This window comes from Oratosquilla oratoria, chromosome 42, assembly GCF_046742065.1.
Source record: "Oratosquilla oratoria isolate Oo_2021 chromosome 42, ASM4674206v1, whole genome shotgun sequence".
NCBI classification, from domain to species: domain Eukaryota; kingdom Metazoa; phylum Arthropoda; class Malacostraca; order Stomatopoda; family Squillidae; genus Oratosquilla; species Oratosquilla oratoria.
Window position 1 is genome coordinate 31,757,727 of NC_134818.1, and position 20,755 is coordinate 31,778,481.

At 45.6% G+C, this 20,755-nt stretch overlaps 1 protein-coding gene across 3 annotated transcripts in view; it reads left to right on the top strand.

Moving 5' to 3' along the window:
• The window catches only part of LOC143021716 (limbic system-associated membrane protein-like), a 606,415-nt gene that overhangs the window by 553,071 nt on the left and 32,589 nt on the right, over nucleotides 1–20,755 (top strand). The window lies entirely within an intron of this gene.

The following is a 20,755-nucleotide window of genomic DNA, read 5'->3' on the forward strand; positions in this document are numbered from 1 at the left end:
CCCTATGCAAGGGGATAGGATATATGTGTAAGGTCATAGTATTGTGGATAAGTGTATATACGATTTCTTATATCGATCACGTGATCCAGGACTGGTGAATATCTCTCTCTCTCTCTCTCTCTCTCACACACACACACACACACATTAATTGGAGAAAAAAAAACAGAACTCACGAGTTTATTACAGTCAACTCAATAACAGTCCATAACTACATGGATAATTTGGATCTTAAGTCTCACCATTCACCCCTCATGATATCTCGCCCTCGGCAGCCACTGGGCCTAGAAACAAGTCGCACTTGAGAAGGAGAGATCGCTCACGATATGTGTCACCCTCGTAATTGCCCATCCACCCCCTCCCTCCCCGAGGACGAGCCTCCATCTTGAATGAGCGATCCCTATTTTCTTCTCGGCCCCTAAATGCTCTCCTAATTAGGGTAAATTCACCCTCATTGTGTCCCCTAGACCAGCACGCTCGCTCCCCCGCCGTCGTGGAGCCCTAGTCATTGGTGTAACTATCCTTTTTATAAACTGCCCTGGAGTAACTATCCCCGACTATCTCTTACATCTAAGACTGACACTATGGAAAAGTACAAATCGTCATGTTTCTTTTACTACAACTACTGCTGCTATTTCCACCACTACTATTGCTACTTCCACCACCATCTCTACTATTACTTTTGCTACTATTGTTATGGACTCTTAGTAATCAGCGCTTCTAAAGTGGACAAACTATCCCCGTACTATTGCTGGTGCTACTACCATTACCACCACCACTACCGATACAACCACCGCCATTACCACTACTACCACCATCACGATACGTTAGTCTCACTAGTCCGAGTTCTATTCCCACATGTTCATGCACCGTTTATCAGCTTCTCTCGGAATCGTTCAAACTCGTATTTATTTAGTTGCCGAGTGACTTCATGTTTTGAAAGCGAAAGCGTAGTGCCCACCCATGCACCAATGAAAGGACGGACGTGCGTGCGCGCGCGCGCACACACACACACACACACACACACACACACACACACACACACACACACACACACACACACAAAAATTCGTTGCGCGGTTGGTAAAGTTCCCGGCTGCCGCTTCGGAGGTCCGGGTTCGAATCCCGCCCAGGGCTGAAATAATTTCAGTATCTCTGCGCTGCGGGTTATTACTCCAAACCTCATGGGCGGGGAGTTGGGTGTGTGTGTGCGTTTAAGGTCACACAGCATTACCCGTAGATCGGTCATATACGAGCTCTGGGCTCTCTTCCGGGAGGGAAATAGCTGTAGATCACTACTCCAACATGCGATCCAAAGACCATGGTGAGTCACTCACTCACACACACACACTGTTTTACATAACGCAATGTGTGAATGTGTTTATTTCATATATCAAATGTATCTATTTATTTTCATTTATGTATTTATTCATTTGTTTGTATTTATATTGGCATCCCCCAAGCCAATTCATATTCCATGCTGCTGCACATGTGGTATAGTCTCTTTGACCCTGAAGGAATGTGAAGCCCTCAGAATTCTCGCAAAACCATTCCTAGCGTAGGACCACGCGTAGATTAAACCAATCTTCCTCGCGTAAATTAAACCAACCTTCGTGTATGAACAGGTGGCAGACCCTATTCTTCTATAGGAAGAGTTAAAAGCATTGTGAGTAATGAATTTGACTCGCGTAGATTAAACCAACCTTCGTGTATGAACAGGTGGCAGACCCTATTCTTCTATAGGAAGAGTTAAAAGCATTGTGAGGAATTAATTTGACCATTATTATAATAAATGCATACATATACCAAGGAATTTCCCCCTTAAAAGGGAAGTAGCCAAAGTCAAAAGGCATAAATCCACTCCCACCCATTTCATTCCCACTCCCATCCGGGTGGGGATGAAATGGGTGGGAGTGGATTTACGCCTTTGATTTTGGCTACCTCCCTTGTAAGGGGGAAAAGCCCTTGGTATAGGTATGTATGCATTGATTAATTATCATAATTATAAATCTATGATAAATACATTGGTAATAATAATAATGGTATTATGATAGTTGTAGTGAAGTCTTGTGTTCATAATTATTTACGTTTTGAAACATTGAGGAAGTAAACTATCCTTTAGTTGTACTCTAAACTGTACACAACACGCAAAATACACCATGAGAATCACTATACGTACAAGTATGAACTGCAGACTACTACTTATTATTATTTTTTAATCAAAAAGTAAATACTGTTCCCAATATACACTACCACTCACCATACCACAGTTATGGCAACCATTGCTTCATACCCAAAGAAGTGATAGTAATCCGTGTACACATGTAACCATGTACACTGTAAAGATACGTTTTCCTCTGTGCGATTATCGCTCAACGATGATCGTCAAACGATTGTGTAGGGCACTAATTCTTTGTTTTTAGCGACTCTATCGGGAGTCACTCGAAGCAAAAGTCCCAATATTCAACAACAAAGAATGAGTGTTCTAGACAATCGTTTGACGATTATCGTTGAGCCATGAACGATCATCGTTGAGCGATAATTACACCGAGCAAAACTTACATTAAACAATCTCCACTACTGTTTCCCATTACTGTGAGCCAAATACCCTTCAAAATTAAAATAATCCCAATTATTATTATTATTTTTTTTTTTTACTATATTTTGTACTTTACGCCATCTTGTGAATGCCTGAGCCATTGTTCCATGGATAAAGCAGACTATACAGCAAAATATTACAAATCGTTATTTTTAGTTGCCACTGGACACTGCCCCTTTTCACGCACTACTGAGTATTCGCTGTGCCCTGCGGAAGACTGTCCCACCCCCCACACTCCCCCTTTCCCCCCACTCACCCCTACCCCCTCCTCCCCACTTCCCCTGCGGAAACCGAGGCCGCAGACACCCCCCCCCTCTCCCGCACCTTCCTACTCCCTGTGGAAGCTGTCCGCCCGCCGGAGGTAACTCCCCCACTCCCCCTACCCTCAGGCGGGAGTACGCTCAAGCCCGGCTGTGTTTCCTAAAAGATCTTTGGTTCGAATCCTTCTCCGTGGGTTTTTATTTAATTGTATTATTATTCCTTTATATATATATATATACATATATATATATATATATATATATATATATATATATTTTTTTTTTCATTTACTGTATCTATATATTTGTGTTGATTGTTATTTAGTTATTTATCTTTATTGCACACACTTGTTCTTTCACACATGGATTGTACGACTTTTATGTACTTCTGGCTCCCGCCACACGATTCTGTCTAGAGATGCTAGAACCCTACGGCCACTGAAAGGGACAAAATCAAAGCGGGGAAGGGATGAGGAGGAAGAGAAGGAGGGGAGGGATAAGGAGGAGGAGGGAGATGGAGGAGGAGGGAGATGGAGGAAGGAAGGGGAGGGGAGGGGAAGAGTAGGAGGAGAAAGGAGGAGAGGGGGGAGTAGGAGGAGGAGGGGAGAGGAAGGGAGGGGGAGAGTAGGAGAGGAAAAGGAGGAGGAGGAACGGGGTAGGGGAGTAGGGGAAAGGAGATAAGGGAGGAAGAGGTAGGGTAGAGTAGGAGAGGAAGAGGAGGAGGAGGAAGGGGAAGGGGAAGGGGAAGGGGAAGGACATTTCTGGACCACACAAATGATTATATAAAGCAAATAATTCTCTCTTCTCCCAACTCGGCCGACCGTACACATTCTGGGCGTCTCGTCTCGTCTCTACGTCTACGGACCGGATGTTTTCTTGGTTTTTGTGGATTTACATCTAATGGACGCCCATTATGTGGGAAATAGCGCTATCTACTCGCCAGCGAGCTTTCCCGTATTGCGTTTGTTATATGCGCTCCTTCTTGTAGTTAATACAATCGAAGACCAGATATTTGTTTCCGTTGTAAGGCTGACTTTCTTCTCCCCCCTCCTCCCCACTTCTTCTTCTTTTTCTCCTCCTTCCACTTCTCCTTGTTCTCCTTCTCCTTTTTTTCTCTTCCTCCTTGTTCTACTCCTCCTCCTCCTTTTTCTTCTTATTCTTCTCTTCCTCCTTGTTCTACTACTCCTCCTCCTCCTCCTCCTTTTTCTTCTTATTCTTCTCTTCCTCCTTGTTCTACTTCTTCTCCTCCTCCTCCTCCTTTTTCTTCTTATTCTTCTCTTCCTCCTTGTTCTACTTCTCCTCCTCCTCCTCCTAACATAACCCATACGACAATGGCTGAGCACCCAAAACGGGACTAGGATATTATTTAAGTCAATTTCCTACACTAACTAGATCCAAATAGTTTAGCGTTAACCAGAAAGGCCTTTAACCAAACCCAACCACGTGACCGAAGAGGGTTAAACTAGATGGGTTTCTTAACTCTCTTCCGGAAAGGCTTACCCTGAGGCTGGCGTTAGTTAGGCAAAATTATACTGACCACGTGACTGTAGGGAGGAAATACAAGTTCATTACTATAATTTACATAATGTGTAGATTTCTGTGGGGCAGCGTGGACAGCGAATACTCACATTATATCCAGCGAAAGACAGAAACGAGAAAAATGGTGAGAAAGAATGTGGAAGAAAATACAGAAATGAGGAAATATGTCGTGAAACCTTCAGGAAAGAACCTCCCCCCCCCAAAAAAAAAAAAAGGATGTGTGTAGAAATTTGAAATACAGAATATAGAGAAATGAAAATTATTTGATCAAAGGTTTTGACGCAAATTGTCAAGAGTGAAGAGAAGGTAATAGATCTCTCTTCCTCTCTCTCTGTCTCTCTCTCTCTCACGCACGTACACGTACACACGCACGTACGTACATACGCACGTACGTACACACGCATTGCTCAGCCTGCTTACCTTACCCCTGATTGGCGGAACAAAGCACGTCCGAATATTATCATCATGATGGCATTGCTGTTTTGAATATATGCATTTGCAATGAATTCAGCGATATCATTCGGGCACTGCTTTGGTCAGCGATTCGACGGTAATGGATGCCAGTGGACGGAGGGGGGGGGGCAAGTGTCTCTCCGCCATGCTTTAAAATGACCTCTATTAGCTTATGATGTGTGTGTTTAGGCGGTCTGTCGCCAGGTGATTCTATTCAGGGGTAAGTCTTCAGCCTCTTTTGTAGTTGAGGAATTTGCCCGTAAGAAGAATTTACACGTAATTTGTACGCATGTTCGTGAACACATACACGCACACACACATACACACGGACGCATCACACACACTCACACATGCACGCACCACATACACACATACACGCACGCATCACACACACACACATACACGCACGCACCACACACACACATACACGCACGCACCACACACACACATACACGCACGCACCACACACACACATACACGCACGCATCAGGCACATATATACGCACGCACCACACACACGTGACTGGCTTATGACCATGCTTGCATGCTGTCCGTTGGGAAGCCAGTATGTAAAAACATTCACCGTTCTTTAAACAGCAATAGTTACATTCGCAGCAACGGCCAATTTCCCGAAATTATGGCCACGAACATATTCGCAGTGATTAGCGTCAGTGACCATGTTACCAAGGTAATATGTTTGATAATTGTTCGTTCTTGCTTGCGCGTGTGTATGTATTTACTTAACTGTATTATACAGAAAAGGATCAAGGCTTGTGGGGTCCCTGTCTCTTACTCTCTAATTATCATACAATTGTGTGTGTGTGTGTGTGTGTGTGTGTGTGTGTGTGCTTGTGTGTGTGCGCGCGTGCGTCCGCGAGTGCATCTTGGCCACACGTAAACATTTCAGTTCTACACAATTTAACGCAGCTGCAGGAAATGAAGAGGACGACAGCGGCTGAAATGCAGCTGCCTCCGTTTGTTTTAGGACATTCGGACGACAGCTGTATATGTATTAACGTCATTCGCTGCTACGAAAGTTTCCCTCAGCTGAATAAAATCACCCGACGGAAATTAGGGGGTTGCATACATGCTGTGGAACAGTTGTGTGTGTGTGTGTGTGTGTGTGTGTGTGTTTACCTAATTGTAGTATACAGGAAAGGAGCATTGCTCCTTAGGTTCCGTCTCCTACTGTGTGTGTGTGTGTGTGTGTGTGTGTGTGTGTGTGTGTGTGTGTGTGTGTGTGCGTGCGTGTGTTTACACAGTATATGGGAGCCCTTCAAGATATGTGATATGCACGAGTCTTATTGCAGGATGTGTGTATGTGTTGGGGGGGCAATGAATGAATGTTTTTGCAGATAATATTACAACAGCTGCGTGTGCTTGCATTATGTTGATGAAGTCAGCATAATGCATTGTCATGGTCGACGATGCAAGACTATGTTTGTCCAGGAATATACTATGTATGACTTCTGTATGTGGTCGACCCGGTGCGCATGTATACACGTGTGTACACACGCGCACAGGCACATATGCGCACACTCACTCACCAGCGTGCACACGCACACACCATAACGAATTTATGGTAGTGTGTTATAAGTGGAGACGTAGAGACGGACCCCATGAGCACAGGCCCTACCCTATATGCAACAGTGGAGTCATTGTATGGATTAATTGTTGCATGTTTGTATTGTATCCTAGACACCCTTGGCCAAATCCTACAGGATGGCTCAGAACCGTACACTAGGTGTTATGGTATGGACACGTCTACAGTATGGTGTTACAAGGAGCGCCCCTATATGACACCGGGTCTGAACGCACGAAAGCAATTTGGTCGTGGTGTGTCAGAGACCGTGTCACACCGTGTCACTCGGTTGTAGGATGTGTCATTGTGTGCCGTGAGCTGGAATCCCTCAGGTTCTGGATAGATCCCGGGAATGGGCGGCCCCAACTCGTACATCACAAACGCGCAGCCTACATTCCCATACATATACGTACACACACGCACACACACACACACACACACACACACACACACACACACACACGTGTGTTTACATAGAGTGCGAGTGTACACATTCGGCAACGAGCCCACTCGACCTTCTTTTTTTTCCCGCTGTAAGGAAGTAACCCCACAATGGTCATTATCAGTGTTTGGACTGATGTCAGTTATCCTAACGAAGGGTTAATGATGATCTCGAGGAATTGGTTGAGGGGAAGCGGAGCCCCCAGGAGCCTTATTAATGTGAGAACACGTGGCCCTTTACCGCCATATTGGGCTAAATTGAAAAAAGTACTAAAGGGAGTGTATACTTCCGTCTTCGCCATTATTGTGAAGTAGCTTCCAGTCAGAGGCAAACCCCATTCGAAGAAAAATCATTATCCACGTTCAAGGTGCTAGTTTTATATATATATATACATAATATATATATATATATATATATATATATATATATATATATATATGTATATATATATATATATATATATATATATATATATATATATACATAATATTAATGCTAATAATGAGCTTGAAAATCTGGGAACACAGGATCAGTAGAATCATCCGTTATTGTGTACGCGGTAATCTACGGTGAAAATATTCCTGGATCCGTTTTTTGGGGGTGTAGGGGGGAGTCATGCTGTAAACAGGTCCATGTGTATGCTGCACACGGGTACTGTGGGCTTAAAGCTGCTTGAATATGCACAGTCCGTTGCACAGGTCCAGCCACCACGTTTCGTCTCAACCTTTGTATCCAACTGGTCACGATGGCAAGATTCCCAACAGATTTGTCCAGATCCATATATGTATATGCCTGTGTGTGTTTGTGTGCGTATGTGCATGCGTGTGTATGTGTGTGAGAAAGAAAGAGATTCACCATGGTCTTGGACCACGTGTTGGACTCGTGATCGACAGCTATTAACCTCTTGGATGAATCTCAAGTGTTCATATATGGCCCGATCTATGTGTACTTCTTGCCAATCACAGTTAGAGTAACGGCTCGTAGTGCAGCAATGATGAATTTCTCGGCCCTGGCCGGGATTCGAACTGAGATCGCTAAATAAGCGGTCGAGAACGGTACCGCTGCTCCGTCGAGCCTTTGCATATGTGTGTTGCAAAGCAGGAGTGTCGCATTGTTCGTTTGAGATGAAAGACGATGTGGACAAAGAGGGGTGCAAGGGATGGCGGGCGCACGACATAATATCAAGACTTCAAAAGTTAACCACATTTATATACTCGTACATACCTTTTAGTGGTGTGCGCAGATCTCATGGTATCCTTTATCTTAGTATTCTCTTAATTAAAACTATTTCAGTCCCTACCTCGTGAGAAAGGTCTCTGGGGTAAAGTGTGTAATGTGTATGTAGGACGTATATCACAGGCAGATGTTGTGTGGGCTGTAACAGGAAGGTGGGGCAGCAGAGAGTATCAATGTGTGACTTGTGTGCCATGCATGAGTAAAGAATCTCTCTCCTCTCTCTCTCTCTCTCTCTGTGTGTGTGTGTGTGTGTGTGTGTGTGTGTGTGTGTGTGTCTCCTGTGACACCAGTGTCTTGGGTTGACTTGCCAAACCAGTTGATCATTTACTGCCTCAAAGCAAAGCACTTGCTCGATCTACTTTTTTGTCGCTTCCTAGAATGATCCTAATCTCGGTACCTGAAGGCTAGCAAGGGGGACGAGTTCTGTAGAACACGCAAACACAGCTTGGATAAAGTAGATAACCTACATTACTTCATTTTTTCATATATCTACTGAGTAGATGGGTGAGTGGGCGGGTAAATGAAGGATTGGGTCAGTGGTTGAGTTGGAGAAAAATTACTAGTAACACGACCAAAAAATAAGAGAGAGAGAGAGAGAGAGAGAGAGACACACAGACCTTTAGGTACATGGTGAAGCCGGCAGAAAAATTGACAGGGGGCTACAAGAGGGAGTGAATGTTAGTGTGTATACGCGAGAGAGAGAGAGAGAGAGAGAGGGTGTTAGCAATGGAGAGAGAAAAGTGGAGTATGTAGGACGACGCCCGGGGGTGGGGGGCGGGGGGCATGGAGAGGTGGAGGATGCGAGTTGTGTGGGTAGGGTGGGGGGAAGCTGGAGATTGGAGAAAAGGGTGAATAGGTACTAAGAAGCGCCTTCATTTCGTCTGACTTGTATAGAAAACGCGCTTGAGAGTTGGAGGTGGTTGTTTCGGGAGTGTCGGTGTTGACGTCAGCAACGACCAGAGTTGTGGTGATAGGGGCATGGAAGAATTGGTGAAGGTACTGTTGGTGTAGGCCAGGAACCGTGTGTAAGGCAGATTTGTGTTCAACAGTCTATGAACAGGGAAGGAAACTTGTATCGAGACATGGTCTTCATGATAGAAGAGACTGCGGGATCCTTGCAGGATTCTAGTTCGATGCAAGACCCATTTGTCTGTGTCCACACATGTCGCCAGCATGTCTTAAACACGACAAAATGAAGCACGGAGTTTTCTTCATGTTAGATACATGTTGACAACATTGTCAGTGTTGTGATAGAAAGTAATTTACTCTCCTTAATAGTAAAATCGGTCTGTCATTTCTAGTCCACTGCTGAACAAAGACCTCTGTCATAACATTACACGAGTTAGCCGATTGCTAGTAACGATATACATAAATTAATATCATGTCCATAAAATCCTGTGCATGAAACAAAATACAAGTAAGAAATGTAAGAGATCATTACACTGAGCTATTTTTCCTCCGACTGTTGGAGCAAATTTGCCAACCGCAGCTTTCGGGAATGAATTTGATATGCTGGAGGAAAATAAATTTCCTCCAGCATATCAAATGTCATTCTGTGTATTTTTACTGATAAAACAAAATAGTTTGCCACTATGATTTTACGGCGGAAAAAGCTATAGGGGTAAGCGGTACCGTCGATTAATCGGAGGTTAAAGGAAACGTAGCCCGGTGTAAAAAGTAGTCCTTGTGAAAGAAGAATCTCCCTAAAGTTAGCTTGGATACGGTCAGACAAAGTAACCTTCCTTGCATTTCTCCCGAAGCCGTTCCCCGTGAGGACCTAAACAAGCTTGGAAGGGAAACCTTGAAAGTAAACGACCACAGCTGCCGTCAGTCGATTTTATTAAACTAGAAAACACCTTGTACACAGCGAAAGAGTAAAAAAAAAATAACAACAAAAAGTACATTAACACCTTAACCATGTGTTAGAATAACTAAAACGAGGATGGCCGCCTTTGAAATGGAATCCTTCGTAGGATAGTAGATTCTGTGTCCCGTGCTAAAAATGGGTCTCGTTAGTTATGCGACAGGAGATAAGGAGTGTAAATCATCTCTTTCATTAGCAGTGCCCTCCTCGGCTCTTCTTCCACTCAAGCGATACCTTAGTCCCCGGTTGAACACCCGAAGGCCCACCCAAGCCGAACAAAGTCCTCAGGCGTTAACCAGGACAAAACTCTTAGTCTAAGAGCAAATCGAGGCGCAGGCGACTAGAGTTCCTGTTGCTGCATTGAAGTACAGTTTGACCTTCTCTCTCATTTGAAACACAGAAGCAGTACCTCTAGAAGCATTTCAAGTGAGAAAGGCGTTTAAACTATACACAGTTAAGCAACAGAAAATTTGCGTTTGCTCTGTGCTGCGTCGCCTGTGTTGCCTGCGTCTCAGTTTGCGCTTAGACTTGAATATCTTATCTTGGGAATTGTATGTTTCTGTCCAGGCTGTTTTATTCAGCCGAGAGGCGGACCCCGGCTTGAATAGGGGCTTGATCGACCGAAACCCCTTTCGGGATGTAAGGGGGCGTTCCAACCCTCGGCCAGATATTAGAATGGTTGTATTTATGTCAACAGAATATACAGACGACCATAGTAATAAAGGGTTGGAACACTTGTAATTACACTTGGGTTAGGCCGAATGAACGTACGTACACACATACATATATATGTGTGTGTGTGTGTGTGTATATATATATATATATATATATATAATGTATGTAGCGTACTTACATTAGACATCGTCAAGCAGTTTTGTCCACTCGAAAGGGAAATGCCCCCCGGAGCGACAAAGCTAATTTGAGAAGCGCGGCGCTACAGGAGTGCCTCTGCAGCGCCCGGCGATCCGTGTGGGGTCCAACTGAAGCAAACCAGCTGGCCCCCCTAGGAGTAGCTGGGAGTGCCATCTGGCCACGCCCCCTGTGGATGACACGAGGGACCAAGCGTGGCATATGACACTGCGCCGTTGTGTGTGTGTGTGTGTGTGTGTGTGTGTGTGTGTGTGTGTGTGTGTGTGTGTGTGTGTGTGTGTGTGCGTTTCACTATTCACCACTATGGTCTTGGATCACGTGTTGGACTCATGATCGACAGTTATTAACTTCCCGGCTGAGAGCTCAGAGGTCGTATGACCGACCTATGGGTAATACTGACCTTTCACGCACACACACACACAATTCCCCGCCCACGAGAGTTGGAGTAACACCCCACAGCACAGAGATACTGAAATTATTTCAGCCCTGGGCGGGAGTCGAGCCCGGACCGCCGTAGTGGCAGGCGAGAACTCTTAACCACAGCGCCACGAGGTAGGTGTAGGTGTGTGTGTGTGTGTGTGTGTGTGTGTGTGTGTGTGTGTGTGTGATGGCATATGACTGCACCGATTTGTGTGTATTTGTGTATAATGGCATATGATACTTTATCGTTGTGTGTATAATGACATAATGTATAAAAAAAGCCAAGGTCAACTTAATGCGGGCGTCCTTTGAGGCGTATCGAGTGAGATCGACTGACATCATAGAATCGTGATCAGATAATTCGAGTGATTTTACATCCTAAAGTGACGTCACTGTAAATGAGAAATGACGTCAAAATTTCACGTAATTGTCTAAAGATGTCATGAGTGACGTCGTTTTCTAAAGGAGAAATATTACATTAATTTGTAAAGGAGAACAATGACGTCGCTTCCTAAAGGAGAACAGTGACGTTACTTTCTAAAGGAGGACAGTGACGTCATCCTTCTGATGGGGGCTCCCTAAGGACCGACCTTTGTACGCTGAACGCACCTTATTGAATACGGGCTTAGACATCATGTGCCCAGCACAGAGAACAGTGGCTAGCATTGTGACGTGCTAGCAGTGTAATGTGCACTCAGCTTGATGTAAATATTAATAGTGGAGCGTGTAGGTTAGCATCGTCATTTAGGTTAAGAAGTTTGGATCCCTCTTTAAAGGGGTTGGGTCCCCCATAAAGGTGTTGGATCCCTCTTGAGGAGGTTGGATCCCCTTTAAGGGGGTTGGATCCCTCTTAAGGAGGTTGGATCCCTCGTAAGGGGGTTGGATATCTCTTAGGGATGTTTGATCCCTCTTAAAGGGGTTGGATCCCCCTTAAATGGGCTGGATCCCCCTTAAAGGGGTTAGATCCATCTTAAAGGGGTTCGTTCCCTCTTAAAGGAGTTGGATCCCTCTTAAGGAGGTTGGATCCCTCTTAAGGAGGTTGGATCCCTCTTAAAGGTGTTGGATCCCTCTTAAAGGAGTTGCATCCCTCTTATGGAGGTTTGATCCCTCTTAAAGGGGTTGGATCCCCCTGAAAGTGATTGGATCCCTCTTAAAGGGGTTGGATCCCTCTTAAAGGGGTTGGATCCCTCTTAAAGGGGTTGGATCCCTCTTAAAGGGGTTGGATCCCTCTTAAAGGAGTTGGATCGCTCTTAAAGGAGTTGGATCCCTCTTAAAGGGGTTGGATCCCCCTGAAAGTGATTGGATCCCTCTTAAAGGGGTTGGATACCTCTTAAAGGGGTTGGATCCCTCTCAAAGGGGTTGGATCCCTCTTAAAGGTATTGGATCCCTCTTAAAGGGGTTGGATCCCTCTTAAAGGAGTTGGATCCCTCTTATAGAGGTTTGGTCCCTCTTAAAGGGGTTGGATCCCCCTTAAATGGGCTGGATCCCCCTTAAAGGGGTTAGATCCATCTTAAAGGGGTTCGTTCCCTCTTAAAGGAGTTGGATCCCTCTTAAGGAGGTTGGATCCCTCTTAAAGGGGTTGGATCCCTCTTAAAGGAGTTGGATCCCTCTTATGGAGGTTTGATCCCTCTTAAAGGGGTTGGATCCCCCTGAAAGTGATTGGATCCCTCTTAAAGGGGTTGGATACCTCTTAAAGGGGTTGGATCCCTCTTAAAGGTGTTGGATCCCTCTTAAAGGAGTTGGATCCCTCTTAAAGGAGTTGGATCCCTCTTAAAGGAGTTGGATCCCTATTAAAGGGGTTGGATCCCCCTGAAAGTGATTGGATCCCTCTTAAAGGTGGTTGGATCCCTCTTAAAGGGGTTTGATTCCTTTTAAAGGGGTTCGATTCCTCTTAAAGGGGTTCGATCCCTTTTAAAGGGGTTCGATCCCTCTTAAAGGGGTTGAATCCCTCTTAAAGGTGGTTGGATCCCTCTTAAAGGAGTTGGATCCCTCTTAAAGGGGTTGGATCCCTCCTAATGGGGTTGGACCCTTCTTAAAGGGCCTAGGTTCCTCTTAAAGGGATTGGATCCCTCTTAAAGGAGTTGGATCCCTCTTATAGAGGTTTGGTCCCTCTTAAAGGGGTTGGATCCCCCTTAAATGGGCTGGATCCCCCTTAAAGGGGTTAGATCCATCTTAAAGGGGTTCGTTCCCTCTTAAAGGAGTTGGATCCCTCTTAAGGAGGTTGGATCCCTCTTAAAGGGATTGGATCCCTCTTAAAGGAGTTGCATCCCTCTTATGGAGGTTTGATCCCTCTTAAAGGGGTTGGATCCCCCTGAAAGTGATTGGATACCTCTTAAAGGATTTGGATCCTTCTTAATGGTGATGGATCCCTCTTAAAGGTGTTGGATCCCTCTTAAAGGTGCTGGGTCCCTCTTAAAGGAGTTGGATCCCTCTTAAAGGAGTTGGATCCCTCTTAAAGGGGTTGGATCCCCCTGAAAGTGATTGGATCCCTCTTAAAGGGGTTGGATACCTCTTAAAGGGGTTGGATCCCTCTCAAAGGGGTTGGATACCTCTTAAAGGGGTTGGATCCCTCTCAAAGGGGTTGGATCCCTCTTAAAGGTATTGGATCCCTCTTCAAGGGGTTGGATCCCTCTTAAAGGAGTTGGATCCCTCTTATAGAGGTTTGGTCCCTCTTAAAGGGGTTGGATCCCCCTTAAATGGGCTGGATCCCCCTTAAAGGGGTTAGATCCATCTTAAAGGGGTTCGTTCCCTCTTAAAGGAGTTGGATCCCTCTTAAGGAGGTTGGATCCCTCTTAAAGGGGTTGGATCCCTCTTAAAGGAGTTGGATCCCTCTTATGGAGGTTTGATCCCTCTTAAAGGGGTTGGATCCCCCTGAAAGTGATTGGATCCCTCTTAAAGGGGTTGGATACCTCTTAAAGGGGTTGGATACCTCTTAAAGGGGTTGGATCCCTCTTAAAGGTGTTGGATCCCTCTTAAAGGAGTTGGATCCCTCTTATAGAGGTTTGATCCCTCTTAAAGGGGTTGGATCCCTCTTAAAGTGGTTGGATACCTCTTAAAGGGGTTGGATCCCTCTTAAAGGGGTTGGATCCCTCTTAAAGGGGTTGGATACCTCTCAAAGGTGTTGGATCCCTCTTAAGGAGGTTGGATCCCCTTAAGGAGGTTTGATTCTTTATGAAGGATTTGGATTCTTTAAAAGGAATCCAATCCCCTGAAGTTTGACGGTTTAGGACCATGTGACGCAGGCAATGTGATGCAGTGTGGTATGCAAACTCGCCATATTTTGTTACGAAAGCGAAATGTGGACGGAGAAATATAGAATGGGAAGAAGAAAACGGAAAGAGAAAATGGGGATAATAAAAAACGGGAGGAGGGGAGGCGATGGGAGAGGAAAAGCGAACGAAAGAGGAAATGGTGAGAAACAGAGGGAAAGAATTAGAAATTGAAGATGAGGAAGATGTTCGAGGTGAGAACGAAAAATTGGGGAAAGAATGGGAAGGAGAGAGAAAGAGCAGAGAAAAAGAGATAAAAAAAACAAACACCAATAAACCTAGACCAGAAGGAAAGGGAACGGGTAATATGAAAGAGGACGAATCAAGGAAAGAGAAAATATGAAAAGAGGAACAGAATTACGATAGAAAAATATGTAATATATAACTGATGAACACACCAGAGTGAGAGAAAATGAGATACAGGAGGGAGAAAAAAACGAGTGAGAATGTGAGACGAGCAGGAGAAATGTTTAGAGAAAATGTAATTAATGCAGAGTGGCGTAAGGGAAAGAGACAAATGAGAAAATGCACGAGGCGAGAAAGAAGCAGCTTGCGAGATAAAAAAAATATGGGAATATTAAAGTATGAAGAGGTGGGCCACCGTGAGAAATTTGAGAAAATGAATGCGGAGAGCCAGTTTGAGAACGTGAGAACCGTGAGAGAAACGGCAAGATAAAACATTACTCGAACATGAGGAAAGACCCGTGAGCGAGAAAGCGAGTGAGGACGTGAGAGAAGAGTCGTGAGAGTGAAGTCCGGCCAGGTAGAGGCTATTGTTTGTCAGGATAGCTTGTTTACACGCAGAGAGAAGAGGTGGAGAGGGGGGGAGGGAGAGCGGGGGAGAGAAGCTTCCACGCCACACCGAGGATGGGCTGATGAGATAGTGAGAGAGGTGGAGAAGGAAGAAGTGAGAAAAGGAGATGGAATAAGAGGAAAAAGAAGAATTCTCACCCTTTTTACTGAATTGGGGGGAAAGAGAGGAAAGGTGAAAGCGGGGTGGGAAGGTAAACAGGGGAGAAGGGACAGACACACAATATCTCTTTGGTATTGTGTGTGTGTTTCGCCATGGTCTTGGATCACGTGTTGGACTCGTGTGTGTGTGTGTGTGTGTGTGTGTGTGTGTGTGTGTGTGTGTGTGTGTGTGTGTGCGTCTTGAACCAGCTGTCAGCGAGTAGCCTTAAATCCACCATCACTCTTCTTCAACTCGCTATAATACATCATTTAACAACCAGCTGTTGAAAGGCTTTCAGGCACAATATACGCGCGAACCATCTTTTAAGAGAAGCCGTCGGGGTGTCCACCACCTTCTCAGAGGATGTCCTGTTTGTGCACCAGCTCCTCGGAGGCTCCTCCGGGTCTTACCAGCTTTTAAGAAATGATAAAGTGTGTCGCCATCTTCTTGGAAGACCTTCCCACGTGAACCAGCTGGTAAGACGGTTACGGCAGATGGTCCAGGGCATTTTGAGAAAACTGGAGTGGGGGGGTTAGTGGTGACGTCACACGGTTCTCTCTAGGGAGAGGGTCGTTTGCATATGGGGGGAAAGGGGTGGATAAGGAAATGTCGGGTGGGGGTAGGGGGGAGATAAGACAGTTGGAGTGTTGCCTACATAGATATGGTGAAAGGTTACAAGGCTTAGGAAAGGAGGAGAGGAGGAGGTGACGACGATGAAGAGAAAGATGGTGGTGGTGATGATGATGATGTGGTGGAGAGTCGAGGTGAGGGAATGTGGCAGTTGTGTATAACTCGTATACATGTGTGTGTGTGTGTGTGTGTGTTCACTTGGTCTTTGGATCACGTGTTGGACTCGTGATCGACAGCTATTTCCCTCCCGGAAGAGAGCTCAGAGCTCGTATGACCAATCTATGGGTAATGCTATGACCTTACACGCACACACACACCCAACTCCCCACCCACGAGAGTTGGAGTAATGGCTCGAAGCGCAGCGATACTGAAATAATTTCAGCCCTGGGCAGGATTCGAACCAGGTACCGCTGGCACCACCGTAACAACGGTCTGGTACTCTACCAACCGCGCCGTGTGTGTGTGTGTGTGTGTGTCTTTTAATATATACAGTGTGGCTAGGAAGGGATGGAATAAATTGAATACAAAGATGAGGACTCAAGAGTTGGGGGAGGGAGGGAGAGGGTGGGCGGCTGCAGGGGTGTAGGACTGAAAGGACGAGTGTATGAGGAGAGGTGAGGTCACCCAGCTGGTGTACACGATTAGGAGCTGTTAGGAGGGTCGGCGGCGATGGAGCAGCTCGAGTTATACAAGGCCGAGTCAAATCCTGAATGGTGGTGGTTGTGATTGTTGTTGTTATGGTGGTGGTGAGGTTGTTGTTGTGGTGGTGGTAGTGAGGTTGTTGTGGTAGTTGTTGTGGTGGTGGAGGTGACTGAGGAAAGGGAAGGATTCATATTTCGTCGCCAGTAACCAGAGCTTCTGTCCTGAAGTACAACACACCGAGGACTAAGCCAGGGATGGGAAAAGAGATATTAGAGAAAGAGAGGGAGAGAGAGGTGAGGCAGGAGGGGAGAGAGAAGGGCGAGGGGATGAACAAGAGTTGAACTTATGAATGAGTCTGTACAAGCACATCGAGATGATGCCGACCCGTGGGCGGCGGATGGGCGTAAGGGATGTGGGTGTGGGAGGCGCATCCCAGCCTGTGAACGGGGTGGGGGGCGACATGGGCTGTTTGCAAAAAAAACGGGCGTGCAAGGGTAAAAAAAAATCGCGTGTGGGCGTTTCATAGATGATTATGTGAATGAGTGGCAAGCGTGTATGCGTGTGTTATGAGTGTGTGTTTGTGTGTATATGCTCACCAATGCGTAGGCTAGCATACGTGCGCTGATGTATATATACTATGAACGTACGTACATATTTGCCTAATTGTAGTATACAAGAAAGGAGCAGCGCTCGTAGGGTCCCGTCTCTTACGCTCCAATTATCGTACCTGTATTGAAATTTACGTGTGTACGTATGTGTGTGTACATACAACTCGGGGCGGATGACAGGCCTGCAAAAGAAAAAATCGCGGGCGTGAGAATGGGTGTGAGGGTGTGCGGGCGTGGCCAGGGGCCGCTTTGCTTGGTCACAGGTGAGGAATGTTGGTGCGTGGGCAAACACAGTTTGTGCTTGAGCCGACTTTAGTTGGAAGCAAGGAGGATGAGGGTGGAGGAGGAGGAAGGGTGGGAGTAGGTGGAGGGAGATTAAGAAGGCCAAAGGGAGGAGGAGGTGGAGAAGAGGAGGAGGAAGAAGGGTCGGGGTAAGTGGAGGTGGAGGGAGATTGAGAAGGCCAGAAGGAGGAGAAGGTAAAGATAATGGTGGTGATATGGTGGTTAGATAGTTGTGGTGGTGATAGTGGGGTTGGCAAGGAGGCGGATGTAGGCTGTTTGCTGTCTGACTCAGAACACGCGAAGCTTCACTGAAGCTAAGAAACAATTGGTCCAATGGCTCGCCAGGAAGTCGCGAGAAGAAGAAGAAGAAGAAGAAGAGGAGGAGGAGGAGGAGACATGCTCTGGCCCTTGGTCCCCAAGGAGCTGCGACAGCTCCTGCTCCAGCTGCTCTGGAGCTGCAGGGGTAGGAGTAACAAGGAACAGCAAGAGAACCTGGAGCTAAGAAAAGAAAAAAAAGAAAAAAAAATCACGTCTTGGATTTCTCTTCCCTCCCCCAGTTTTCTTTCTCTTCGGCTTAAGATTTATATATATATATATATATATATATATATATATATATATATATATATATATTTATATATATATATATATATATATACACACAGTATATATAACCTAAGAATGAAGGAGGCTGCAAGAGACCATGAGGCCTACACTAGGCAGTTCCATGTCCATTACCACCTGTCATCCCTATCAATAAAGTTGTCTAACCGTTTCTAACCAACCGATAGTTTCAGTGCGTTACTATGTCTATTTCATTCGTTGAACATCCTATTAATAAACCAATTCTTGCCTATTTCATTATATATATAATATAATATATATATATATATATAATATATATATATATATAATATATATTTCCTCCCTGGGATAGTTCCATAGTACCACCAATCCATCACATCGCCACCACTACCACAATTACCACCACCATCATCACTACCATAAACACGGCCGCCATTTCCTGGAATCCATAAAAGCTCGAGGTCACCCGAAGGCGCCAGCCGGTGACCTCAGGTCAAGAGGTTTCAAACATCTGTTCAGAGAGTTTTAGGACACAAGTTGATGGAATCAGAATAGAAGTGTCTGTCATGGACGAACATATGAACCCCCCTCCCCCCTACAAAAAACGTTCGTCGCGCGCAAGATCAGAAAATACAAAGAAAAGTTGGTTCATAAGATGACCACATACGAATCTTACCCCCTCCCCCATAAAGGGGGGGAAGGGGGAGAGGCAAGGACCCCCCCTCTATCCCCCTCTTTTGCTACGTCAGTGTTGCAGTCCTTTCTGGGGCAAGACTATGAAACCCTTCTTGTGTTTACGTAACTGTTGTCTGTTGCATTAAGGATCCCCCGTCCCTCCATGCCTCCTGCCCCCCCCCCCCCCACACCACCTGAAGGAAATTACAGGAAAGGATTCTGGGGAATAAACAACGAGAGGAAATAGTTTCTGACGTAGGTCGAGCATGCTAGCCACTCTACCAACACATTTTCCGAGAAAGTGGATATATATATATATATATATATATATATATATATATATATATATATATATAGAGAGAGAGAGAGAGAGAGAGAGAGAGAGAGAGAGAGAGAGGGGGGAGAAGAGAGAGAGAAAGAGAGGGGGGTAGAGGGAGAAGGAGGGGGGAGCGAGTGTGCATAGGAGAGGAAGGAAAAGGTAATAATTTCGGGTCCAGGAGGAAGATATACATTGGTGTGGCGTAGAACTTCAGAAAATTGGCATGAAGTATGTGCCGTGGCAGACGGAGAGCAAGGGGCTGCAATTCACGTGTGTACGTACATGGTGGGAATCGTTCTGGTGCCTTTGCATCCACGAGGCGGGGACGAAGTCGAATGCTTTCTCAAACATTTGGAACTCCAGCACATTCATACATCTACCCACAAACTTCATGTATACATAGACGCGCGCACACACACACACACACACACACACACACACTACATATGCAATGATTAATAAGCATTTGCCTATTTTTGGAGGCGCTGAAAGCAACCCAATAAAAATAACTTCATCGGAAGAAAATCACCGAATCGTAAACAGGCTGTGTGTGTGTGTGTGTGTGTGTGTGTGTGTGTGTGTGTGTGTGTGTGCGCGCGCGTGTGTGTGTGTGTTAATGGTAATGGGCACGAAACGTGTAAAAGTGCAAAAGTATAATTATATATATATATATATATATATATATTTAGAACTGGAACATCAGTGTTACTATTTATATATAGCTAAGCGCGTGAGCCAGATTTTTAGGAACCCTCGGAGATGGACATTCCGATTTAGCACCAGAAGCCGATTTTAGCCATTAGACTAGACTATTTCATTCAGACGTGGCTTAACCCCGTCCGTGCAGCCAAAGGGGGGTACCGATTTATATATTTTAGAAAAAATTATAGAGGCAGAAACCGTAAAGAGCTAACACACACAACAGGAGGCAACCACACAGAGATCTGGCAACCCACACCGGTCCAAGTTAATCCGGTTAAAAGTGGTTAAAATGCCGAGCCACATCATATTTTCTCTCTTCTCTTTTCTCTTGTAAGCGAAGAGCTCTCCCTCGGTGGCTCGCTCTCGCCCGCATGAGGCGTCCTTTGTAATTCCTCGACCTTTTTAAAGAAGAACGAGCCAAGGAGGACCGGCTGGCTCCTTCTTGAGGAGGAGGTAGAGGTGACGATAACGATGGCGGCGATGCTGGTGGCAATGGTTGAGGTAGTGACTGTGGTAATGGTGGTGGCACTGGTTGTGGTGGTGGTGGTGACTAGTAGTGGCACTGGTTGTGGTGATAGTGGTGATGGTGGTGACTGTGGTGGTGGCACTGGTTGTGGTGACTGTGTAATGGTGATTGTTGTGGTGGTGGCGGTGACTGTGGTGGTGATGGTAAAGGAAGCTATAATCATGGTAGTGGGAGGAGGTGGTGGTTGTGATGAAGATGGTAAAGGAAGCTATGATTATGGTGGTGGTGTCGGCGGTAATGGCGAAGCTGTTGGTGTTGGTGGTAGTGGTGGTGGTGGTGGTGACGGTAAATCGTAGGGACGTA